At 43.9% G+C, this 11,404-nt stretch overlaps 1 long non-coding RNA gene across 1 annotated transcript; it reads left to right on the forward strand.

The window, feature by feature from the left end:
• The first annotated feature begins 14 nt into the window (after positions 1–14).
• Positions 15–5,632, forward strand: LOC311005646. The gene is made up of 3 exons (XR_014596361.1): positions 15–129; positions 4,012–4,089; positions 5,526–5,632. It is a non-coding gene; the product is annotated as an uncharacterized lncRNA (long non-coding RNA).
• Positions 5,633–11,404: the final 5,772 nt, after the last annotated feature.

An 11,404-nucleotide genomic window follows, 5' to 3' on the forward strand; every position in this document is an offset into this window, starting at 1 on the left:
AGAGAGGAGGGGGAGAAAAAAAGAGCAGCAGGAGAGGTGAGCTTGGGTATTCTCAGTCCGTGCAGGTTGTGCTAGAAACACAGATTATCTCTGCAATCTCCAGTATTCACCTGGCTGCCTCTTTCTAAGGTAAAGGGCTTTTATCTGCACACACAGACCCTTGCAAAAAAAAAAAATCCTCACCATTATGCACTGTATGTTATCCTAGTGACAAACACCAAGCTGATCTTCTTATCTTTACTGCCTGTGTGACCGTCATCACTCGGGTGACTCTCAGTGCACTCGGCTGTTTACTGTCCCTGAGTGTTTGCTTTCGGCGTGAGGAAAACAGGCAGTGATTGTGAAACCTCGCTATCATGCTATGAGTTATACTTTTAGGGAAACTCTTTGTGACAGATTGGGAAAACAGAAAAAAAATATGAGGGAAGCAAGTGAGGAGGGCAGTGAGGCTCAACTGATTGAGAGAGCAGGACTCAGGAAGCACCTGCCTGTGTGGAGGGCTGAGCATTTATCTGACCCCGCTCACATCAGGTGGTTTCCTTGTTTACGTTATCTCCCTAGCAGCTCCCTGTGGCCCAGCCCCTATTGGCTGCCCCGGGCCACTCCTTTTTCCACCGCATTCATTGATCTTAAGAGGGCTTGCCACTTCCCTGTTTCTCCTTTCCCACCAGAATGACTGTGCGGAGGAGAAACGTGCCCTTCACCAAAGGCAAAAAAGGAGGGATCCGATTAATAAGCTAGAAAAACTCACAGCTCGACCCGACCTCTCACCTCTGTCCTTACAACACAAACATGGCAGCCTTGACGACTACCTTCCTTTTCCTCCTCGTGCCTATACTTGGGCTCAGTGAAAACAAGTAGGCCCATCAATTAGCCTGACTGATAACCTTGATCCTGCTGTCCTGCATGTCACCTGTATTGCTCAACCCTCACCCAGCTGGAAGGATTTAAACACTGATCTGCCCTACGGGGGTGGAGGCTTTTTAAATGTTTTCATCCACTGGTTTCTGATAGTTAATTATTCCAGGGATCCTGTTGAGACAGCGCTTTTCCCCCCGTGATGAAAACGCAGCACCATTTTTAATAGTAAAGTTATTGAGTTGCACTGCTGCTGAATGTTTCCTTTTCCCCTGTTGATATAATTATAGTTAAATTGCTGCTTGGCATTCGTGGTAATGACTGCAGGTGGGCCAGGCACAGGTGCTGTCAGTAATTATTGTGCACATGAGATCCAGAAATGATTATCTGGGCTAAATACATATAATCAACCTCTGCAGATGCATACCCAAACTGTTTTATCAAATGTGTATTCTCACCGGGAAGCAGGACTGGGCATTGTGTGCATGTGCGCATGAGTGTTTTCGTGTGTGTGTGTGTGTGTGTGTGCATGGTAGCATGCATACACACACCCATATGGTACAGTGGCTCCCTTCTTGGTTGCAAGGGTTGTACCCCAGCTGCCCCATCATATTATTCAAGCTCTATTTGTGCTGGCAAGACTCTAGCTGGTCTGATGTCACAGACTGGTGGTCAGCCAAGTGGATCATTGAAGATGCAAGAATAACAATATCCACAATTTCATCTCAATCAGCTGAGTTATGACTCAGTAAAAACAGTGTCCTCAACATCCCTTTTACAGAAGATGCCTGCAGGAAAGGAAATATAGTTCAGACTGAAGTCATGTTCAATGTGTGTGTTGCCCAATGCCCATGCAGCCTTACGGTGGTCAACCTAATGCGACCCCCTCTGAAAACCATCCGCCCCTACCCCCCCCACAACCCTCCCCACCGCCCCGTTGCAGCCTTCTGCATGGCCTTTCAGTGCCCCTTGCTTTCCTTACTATCTTGTTATCTCAGCAAGTGTTTCCTGCGAGCACCTCGCTCTTCTCTGGGACATGTGGTAGGGCTTGCGCTGCGTTACGTCCATGGGGGTATTGTTCTCCCACAGTTTGACCATCGTAAATTAGCTGGAAACGATTTGTCAGACATGAGGGGAGGGGGGTGGGGGGCTACGGAGGTTGGGGGGTGGTGGGCAGGAAAGGCAAAAAAACAACAACAAAATCAGGGCCCTGATGTGAGCCCCAGCAAAGCACCATACATTGAACAGATAAGTTAATGGCCTCTCTAATTGCAACTGCAATCCAGGCTATTAAGAAAAATATTATCCAGATCACTCAGCTATCGGCTAACTGGAAGAAATTTTCTAATTTTATGCTTTACTCAGATGCTTGGGGCTATTTCACTTCGATGGTATTTCCATATTTATCATGTTTTGTGGCAGGCTGAGTAAGTTGTTGTATAGTACAGATAGACTATATGGGCTTACCTCACCGGTGTATTTATTGACACCTTGCCCTTTATGGGTTTGAAAAAAAAACTTTTTTAAATGTTCTTTGCTGCTATACAGAACAGAGATTGCCATGTATCTATGCAATGACAATAAACATAAACTTAAACTTTCATACCAAATTGAGAGGAAAAGGGATCCTAATACATTTATTTTGTTATTTTAATGACACAATTAAGAAATGTTTGTATTGATGAGCACCATTTCCATGTTGAGTTAATGTAAAGTGTGTTTATTTGTAATAGTTGGAAGAACCACCCCTGTTTATTCCGCAGTCTGATTCCTACTGTACGTCAACCTGACCGTCTTTAATGAGGGAATTCCTGAACATCAGAGGATGTCTCACGCACTTCCTGGCCCTTAATCAGCCCCCATGCTCTCACCTATATCATCAAGATCCCTCAGCAGTGACCTATTCCAGTGAGAGGTGACACATCCTCTTGTGCTCATGTTGATTTGGCTTGTCTGATCCTCTTTTCTTTTTGAAAAGCACATTGCTAAGAAAAGTACTACATAAATACAGTTTATTATTATTATCATTATTGTTATTATTACTCTCCCTTGGAGCACTTGGTCTGTCCATGCTGTGAGCCACAGGCTGGCATCAGCGCTGACTCTTTATGAAATATCTCCTTCCCCATCTAATCTCAAACTGCTTCAGTTTGGTCCAGCAGAGAATCAAACTATCAAACTATTTGTTTCTGTCAAGTTCTTCCCTATGCCACCCCCTTGGGGAATCCTAGTGTCACAACCAATGTTCCCATGGATAGAAATGACCCCCGGGGAGGCGGTGATTGACAGTGAGCAGAGAGGGACCAGGAATTAAAGGTCTCTGAAGAGTCAAGAGGCTTGTCAGAGGAGCACGAATAAAAACATGTTGTAAAGCATGCCCATAACATCAGCATGGCCTTAGCTGTGACATGGGAACCCCCCCACCCCAAAGCTATGCCTGTAGTCATTCCCCCCTGGACAGTAGGGGCAGGTCACACATGGGGCCCCAGTTGCAGCTGGGTCACTCTCTGCTACCTCATGCCAGGCTTGGCTGTGCTGGGAACCGACCAAGTTTGAGTACAGCCTTGAGATTAGCCACGCAGAACCTCACACAGCTTCTTGATAAAAAGCCAAATAAGTCACAGTTTTACTAAATTGCTTTGATAAGGAAATGTTGCAAGGCGAGGGGAAAGGGACCCTGGAGAATGAAAAATGACTGTGATTCAGTACGAAAACAACTTCCCCCTCTGTAAAATAACAGTATTCCTGCAAGTGTAGGGGAAATCAAAAGGAAGTTCCTCCCTTATAGGAGAGAGGATTGTTCTCTGGCTTTGATTGTTTATGCAAAGCTAAGCATGTTTGCTTTAAATTATGTCACAATGTATCACAAGAGTGCTTCCAGTTTTGGACCGGAACAAATACTGCATACTTCATTTGGAATGAGTGTGCATTTGTTTAGCTGTGCATCCCTTGGTTTCCTTATCAGCAAAGATTAACGCCTGGGGTCATGAAAAACACCACAATTTGAAGCTGATCACCAGAACAATTGGCACACTGTATTTGAGTTCTCTCATGATTTGCTGAAGCTTTCACTGTTGGTTTTTCTTGGCCGTGATTATCATGATGCTTAGTGTGATGTAGGATAACACTGCAAAACCCTTTTCCCCCTCACAGCAGGTGCTGAGGAGACAAACCGATTCAAATAGCAAATGACGACTGCTAACGTGACTCAGGGCTGTTTGGATATCCAAAGTGAGTGAGGTAGGAATTTTTTAAGCTTCACATTTGTCCAGATGTCATGCACACTGCAGATATAAAATTTAGATAACGAGTATGATGGAAATCAGTTAATTAATAACTGCTAAACTAACAAAAGAGTTTAAATTAGCTTTTGTTCAGTTTGTGGTCACCATGCAAATATGCATCATTTTTGGAAATGAACGATGCTTTCTCATCATTCGTGAATTTTCACTTCTGTACATGAACCTAATGTCCATGTTAGCTTAACTTAGCACAAAGGCAGAAAAATGAAGGAAAATTTACAAACTGTAACAAACAATTTAATAATGAATATGACAATACATGAAATTAGAGAGTACAGATCCAGTAGGCTTTTGGTTTCCAGTCTTTTGTGATTGGCTAACCCCTGGCAGTAGTTTTATATTCAGCATACAGCCATGAAGTTGGGGTAAATTAAATCAAACATATAAATATTTCTCAAAATGCCAAACTATTGTTTTTAATTTTGTCTTGCTACACGGGTCTGTGTAATAGTCTGACTCGAAGGGCAGTCAAATAACATTAGTGCCATTTAATTTCCAAAGCACAGACAGTAGTCATGGGAGAGACAGATAAGCATCGGGGCCACATTCAGGTTGGTTCCTGTTTGTCCTATGGGAGAGAGAGACTCCTTATTTCATGCTGCTGCTGGTAAACCTATCAGGGCACAAAGGAGAATGGGACCCTTTGTAGACAATATGTCTCCTCTTCAGACAATAAGGCTGTCCTCAGGACAGGGGACAATAAGGGAGCCCTACTGGAGGACCCACCTTGCCTGCTGAGTGTGCTGAATTGAAGTTTCCTCCTATGTGTCATTCATTTGGTGTGAGCATGATCTAACATGGGATTATTTAACATACATTTATCTATTGTTTTGCATTAAAACAGAAAGAGAAAGAGTGAAGGGAAAAGAAAACAGCAACTTTGAAACAATTAAATGCAGTGACATCATGTTGCTGTGAAACCTGCTGACATGAAACTTACTGAAACGCAGGATCCCCTGCTGTCGTTTTGTCTGTGACACAATTAAATTTGGAAATTGTGTCATTTCCCTTCCAAATCTGCACCCATTTCCCCCCCATATGGGTGTCATCCCCCGGTGTAACTCAGAGAATTGCAGGGGTTTGTCGCTGTCAGACCTCACAATGCTCATTGTTCTAGTTGCTGCCTCTGGCTGACAGATTGAGAATAATGCATGGAAGACTGATGTACCACTGATAATCTTAGTGGTGAATTATGTACGTACTGACCAAAATGCAGTAAATTCAGTATCATTCAGTCTTTGTGTGTGTTGTATACATGTGTGTATGTGTGTGGGTTAGACAAAGCAGGGAAGAGCTTTTTCTGTATCATGTCATGTCACTGTGACCTGCTGCTACTGTGCGCTGGTTCCTTTTGCTTTCCCACAGCCCAGAGTCTCTTCACGGGTCGACACGGCTACCTGTGACCAAGCCCCCACCTCCTCTCACCCCTCCCTCCCTCCCTCCCTCCCTCCCAAGATTAGAGTAAAACCTGGAAACCATTTTGCTTCTCTTTTTTCCTCTGGAGCCCTCATAATGACGGGAAAGTGCTCTGGCCCTGCTGCCACAGAGAGCAAAGGCACATGCTTGATGGGAAACTGTAAGCCTCTGCAAAAATGTCTCCTTTTAGGGCTCTGTGAGCTCTGTTACACCCACACTGTGCAACCATAAATTTCAAAGGATGAAATAGCATGTGGCTCTTATCTTTATTTACACAATATAAAGTATTTTTTTTACGTAAGGGAGAATGAAAAAAAAAAACCTCTAGAGTTTAGAAAGCCTTTACTTCTCATGCAGTAACTTGAACCGGTTCTATAATTTAATTTTAAAGAGCAAAGTCTGGCCATCTTGTGTGCCAACTGGTGAAATGCCAGTCCTTGCAGGTTCGTCATACTCAGACACGCTATAAGTCATTACAGTTGATGTTCATTGGATTTAAATTGAGGGTTAAAATGTTATTTTGCTTTGTCAGTGTCTCCCATGACTCTACACTTGAAGGAATCTCCAGCGATTTGAATGAGATGACCTCTTTTGTTTATAAATGAGCTGTTTATGTGTTGTTGTACCCACTCTGCAAGGGCAATCACCATGCAGTCTGACTCTGCCCGGGCACTGGTACAACAATCACTGCGAGCTTGTTGTCGACGACGAGGGTTTACAGCTGCTTATCCAAGGATAAAACCCATTCTGTAATCAACCAATAGTCAAGTATGTGCTGGAAGCAAAATCCAGCTCATTATCGAGACAGATCATTACGGAGTGATTACTGCCGAATGATTTAATACATCACATATTGAAAACAAAATAAAGTTTTTCTAGGCAGCACATTTGAATAATAATCTGTGATTGACATTTAAAAAAAAAAAAACGTGGTAAAAAAAATGTGGTTGTTTATTGTGTTCACTAAAAATGACTGATGTCCTTCTCAGACACCTGACAGATTGGACTCCAGCTGTGGGTGCGTCAAGGACACTGGTTTGAACAGAAGAGGAACACCCACACACTATTTCACCCATAAATCACCAGGAAATCCATCAGACAAATATGGCTGCCATGGAGATCCTCACCAGTTAAGAATCAAAGCCTCTATGAGCGGTGGGGTTTTTACAGCTGGTGTCAGTGGTATTGTGTCAGCTTAACAAGCCAAAGAGGGACCTGACAGCAGATAAGAGCTACAGCACACCTGTCTGAGCAAATACACTGATACACCCAATCGCCTACATGGTTTTACTACACCCAATGCCACCATGGTGATAAGATACTTTCCGTTTCACTTCAGCCCTGATATAAATTTTCAGATTCAGAAAATCTGAAAAATAAGAGAGATTTTGTTAGGTGGAAACAAAATATGGGCTCATCTGGCCCCGATGCCTTCAGATGGTTGCAATAATTAGCTTTCCCACTTCATCCTCATTATACCAGCAGCACCCCAACACTTTGCTCTCATTAGGGTTGAGGCTATTGTCCGTCAGCAGTTAGCAACCATTTTGCTTTCCCCATTATAACACAAAGAGAGGGGAGGTAAAAAAAAAAACAAAAAAAACAGTTTACCCACAAATCTCCCTCTGTGTGCCCACTGGTTCACTCCACTTACTCAGGCAAAGGAGGTAAAGACCATCTGCTCATTGTATAGAACTCCAGTCTCAAAAAACGCTCACTAATGCGTATTCACCGGTTCTGTTTCCACTGGCCAGCAGATTATTTGACCAAACAGCCACTGAAACTCCCTCCAAAACACACCTCAAAGAAGGCCAAGGTTGGTCAAACCACAGCTGTGAACATAGGCCATTGCTTTGAATGTGAACGCGTGAGTCAGTTGGTCTTTGCTTCATCTCTTACTGGCCGAACATGAATGGAAATCGACCAAAGGAAAAGTTGGACAGAGCACGAGCGGACACATTATAACCACAGGAGTTGCCACTGATAAAAAGGGATGGGCAGCTGCTCTCTGGTCCACTCATAGCCAGATATTGAATGGCCAAAATATAAACACACATACATGAGCCAGCATGCCACAACAGCTTAAATCAATTTCTGAATCAAATACAATGATAAAAAAAAAACTCATTGATTTGCTCCCTTTAGACTCTGAGGCAGAAGTTAGATTCACAGACTGTGGGAGTTTTCTATTGTAGATGTGGACACACTGTAGTTCTTTCACACCTACGACCTCTTTGGGCAGTTCCACACTTTGGCCTGTTTGACAGCACACCATGTGGGGCCAAACAAACACACATTAATCTACACGTTGTATGAATATTCAGATACAGCTGTCTGTGACACAGAGATAGCAGCTGGTGTGCTTGGGCCCCAAAGATATCCCGGTGCCATGCCTGGACAGAAGCCGCTGCAACTGGGCCAATACAGGCTCCAGCCGGCCCTGGCAGGCCCATTCAGACCCAGAATCTCCCCAAATCCCAGTAGTGACACCCTCTACTGCTCAAGGGTGGTCAAAGACTCAATAAACACCTTTAGCAGCATGCAGCAGATACTTGATGACACTTTCAGTATGTCACTATTATGGTGATAAATTAGCTGGATGTATGGTGCTAAAAATGACAGGTGGACATGTATATTAATCTAAATACACGTGTTTTCACAGTCATGCCAAGCTGCGTTCAAGATGAATACAGATTTACTGTTATGTTCAAACTGAATTTTTAATGTTGACTCAATACATATGGTGGTGGTCGAGGTGGTTTTTACTTACTGCAATCAAAAGCAGGTGTTGAAACAGATGGCATTGCTTTGTGTATCGCATTTAATTTACTGTTTAGTGCTTTTGCTGAGCACTCTTGACAAAGCACTTTAAATTAAATTGAATTTCAGTTAAGTGAATCATACAGACATTCACTTTCCCCACCCAGCCACTGCACGGTGAATGTGACACCTGACTGTTTTGGAACCACCCGCTGTTTTGCAAAATCACAATGGTCACATTTTTTCATTAAGGTTAAATATCACGACCGGCTTAGTGTGGAATTTACATTTGCCCTGATGACATGAGTTTAATTTGCCCTTTTTAATTACCCAACTTAATCTCATACTAATCCAATGATATTGCCATAACAAGTAACGCAAGTATGGCTGCTTGGAAGACAAAAGCCTGTGATGGTGAATGAGTCTGCGTTTGGTGGGGCCTGGCGTTGCCACCTCCAGTCTGCTGGTTGGCCCTGGCAACACGATGCCACAGTGCCAGGCTGTCAGCGTGCCAGGCTCAGATAGCAGCTGCCAGGCCAAACCAGCGGGCACTAATTCAGCCAGCCACAGGGAGCCCCCCCCACACACACCGCACCGCCTTGTTCTTGCAGGCCCTCCCTGTGGCCGCCCCCTCATTCATACACACACAGACACACACACACCTTCGACAATGCAGCCTTTAATTATGACAAACTTGCCAAAAGCTAATCTTCCATCTTTTTAATCAAAGACATTTGTAGCCGAGGGGGGGGAGGGGGTTGCCAATATTCTAATGACAAATTACCAGAAATTGATGGTGAATAAACACTTTTTCCTTTTGACCAACAGTGGCCTTTCTCAATCACAGGCTGAAAATCTTTTAAAAGCCAGCATTGCAAGAAAATCTGGTGGACAGACTTTCCTCCCTCCCTCCGATGCTCTTGTAAAAGATCAAACTAAATGAGCAAGTTCTCACATGTGGCCAAATGCATCATATCGATACTTAAATTAATCCCACTCTTTTACTAAAAATTAAAGTAAAAGGAACATTACAAGCTCTTTGGGAGTCTTGCATCATTAATTTGCATGCTAGTCATTAGCACATGTCCATGTTCATTGCACAAACCATTAACATCCCGCTCATTTTGTCATTATCTCCTACGAATGAGAGCGCAGACCCTGAGCCCCGGGGACTGTGGCCAGGCCAGTGACTCTGTGGTTGGTTAAGTGACGGCCAAAATGCTCAGAAGCGTTCAGCTGCTCTTCTGATGCGAGTTTCACTGATGTGGTCCAATCCTGCTGTGTCCTCGCTTTCTCCCCACGAGCTAAGATTAAGGTTGGAAGAACAAACCTTTTTCCTTTACAGAGAACGGATGGATTAGAGTACCGTATTTTAGCTTAAGAACTACCTGTAACAAGAATGTCTTTGAATGCAGCATGGGGTCTTCATTGCATGCAAACCCCCTACTCCTCCTTCCCTCCAGGACTGGTGCAGCTTTATTGGATGTGTCGTACAAAAACAAACTAACGTCGTGCAGCTGAAGAGTGGCATTCCAAACACCGTTGAAACACATTCTCATCTGCTCCCTCACCTGTCACTCATCCTCTGTCTGAGCTCGTTCGCCCCAGCTGAAGGTCACAATATGGCTGATTCCTTTGGAGAGGCCTTTTAAGGTCCCAGTGCTTCACGCTGCCAGAGTAAACATGGCACAGCGGTTCATAAAGATGCATATTGTGTGCCTGCATCTGTGTACGTGTGTTTGAAATGAGTGCTCGCATATTGAGGGGTCTTCCTGACTTGGGTTGGGGGGGGGGGGGTACATACATACATACCATTGGTAAGCCCGGCTGAAATATTGATGCTATGTTTTGTTCTCATTTTTGCTGTACTTGAGAGAGGCCATCTGGGTAAGGTCAGCCTTTCTCACGTTAAATATTAATTCTCCCGTTGAATACGGCCACGAGAGAGCAAAAGAGGGTCATTTTGTAATGTGAGAGAAAAAAGGTGGGGGTTGGGGTGGTGGGTTGGGGAGGTTGGGGGGTGAGTTGAGCGAGATTCAACAATGGCTTTTTCCTAACAGATGGAAGATTGGCTGCAGGGATATAGTTCAGTGTCATAGTGGAACCTGATATCTGATTATATTCTCCCTCCCTATAAATACAAAGGGATTACATGTGGTTACATGAATAATGAAAATGAGATTATTTTGTTGACACGCGTCTAATTTGTTGTGCCACAGTTGTGAACCTCTGAATGCCGTCTATCAATCTGTCTCTTTGTACCGCACTACTCAGGTATACGGCCGACAGATCATGTTCTTTCAACAAGCCAGTCAAAGAAGTCGCTTCTGGCCAATTCTGCCACCTCAGGCTTGATTCAGCTCCTGTGTGAAATAAAAGGTTGCAAAAATGTCTATGTGGCAACGCTCGGCCAGTCATGAGTAAAGGTCGTAAACAGTCTGATTACTGACAGTTCAGTGGTCCAAACTCTGCGATCACCTTTTCCTTCCCTTCAGCAGTATTACAGAAATGCACCGTGATCTGATTGTGCACTTAGTCAGCAAACTCAAAGTGAATGAGAAGCAAACAACATGACAATTCAAACAGGGAGTTGGTTTTTTTTGGTAAATTATCCCTCTGGACTTAATAATTAATGACAGCCTATTAATTATGAACAAATCTGTAGCCTAACACTCATCGAGAGGACGAAGGGTTGCCTAGGAGCATTGGCCCGTTCTGAATACCTTGTCACTTTGGTGTTGTTGGTAACTGGAGCTCCTGCAGTATGACAGTCATATGGTGGAAAGTAAATAAGGAGGTGGGGTGGGGGGGGGGGGGAGCAGTACTACCTTGGTTATGGGTGCTGTCACAATGGCCGCCACAAGGCCGGGTTGATCAATAATGAAGTCTGGCGTGCTACAGAATATCTGCGGTGTCTGTAGTTCAAAACTGTAAATTGGAAAAAAGCATGTGAAACATTTCCAAGTGTTAATCACTGTTTACTTGTGACCTATTTCCATTACACCTTGAGCAAACAGCAGGCCTCCGTGTTCCCGCTGTTTAGTCAAAACAATAATCGGCCTTTCGCG

The sequence above is a fragment of the Trachurus trachurus genome, assembly GCF_905171665.1.
Source record: "Trachurus trachurus genome assembly, chromosome: 22".
NCBI lineage: Eukaryota > Metazoa > Chordata > Actinopteri > Carangiformes > Carangidae > Trachurus > Trachurus trachurus.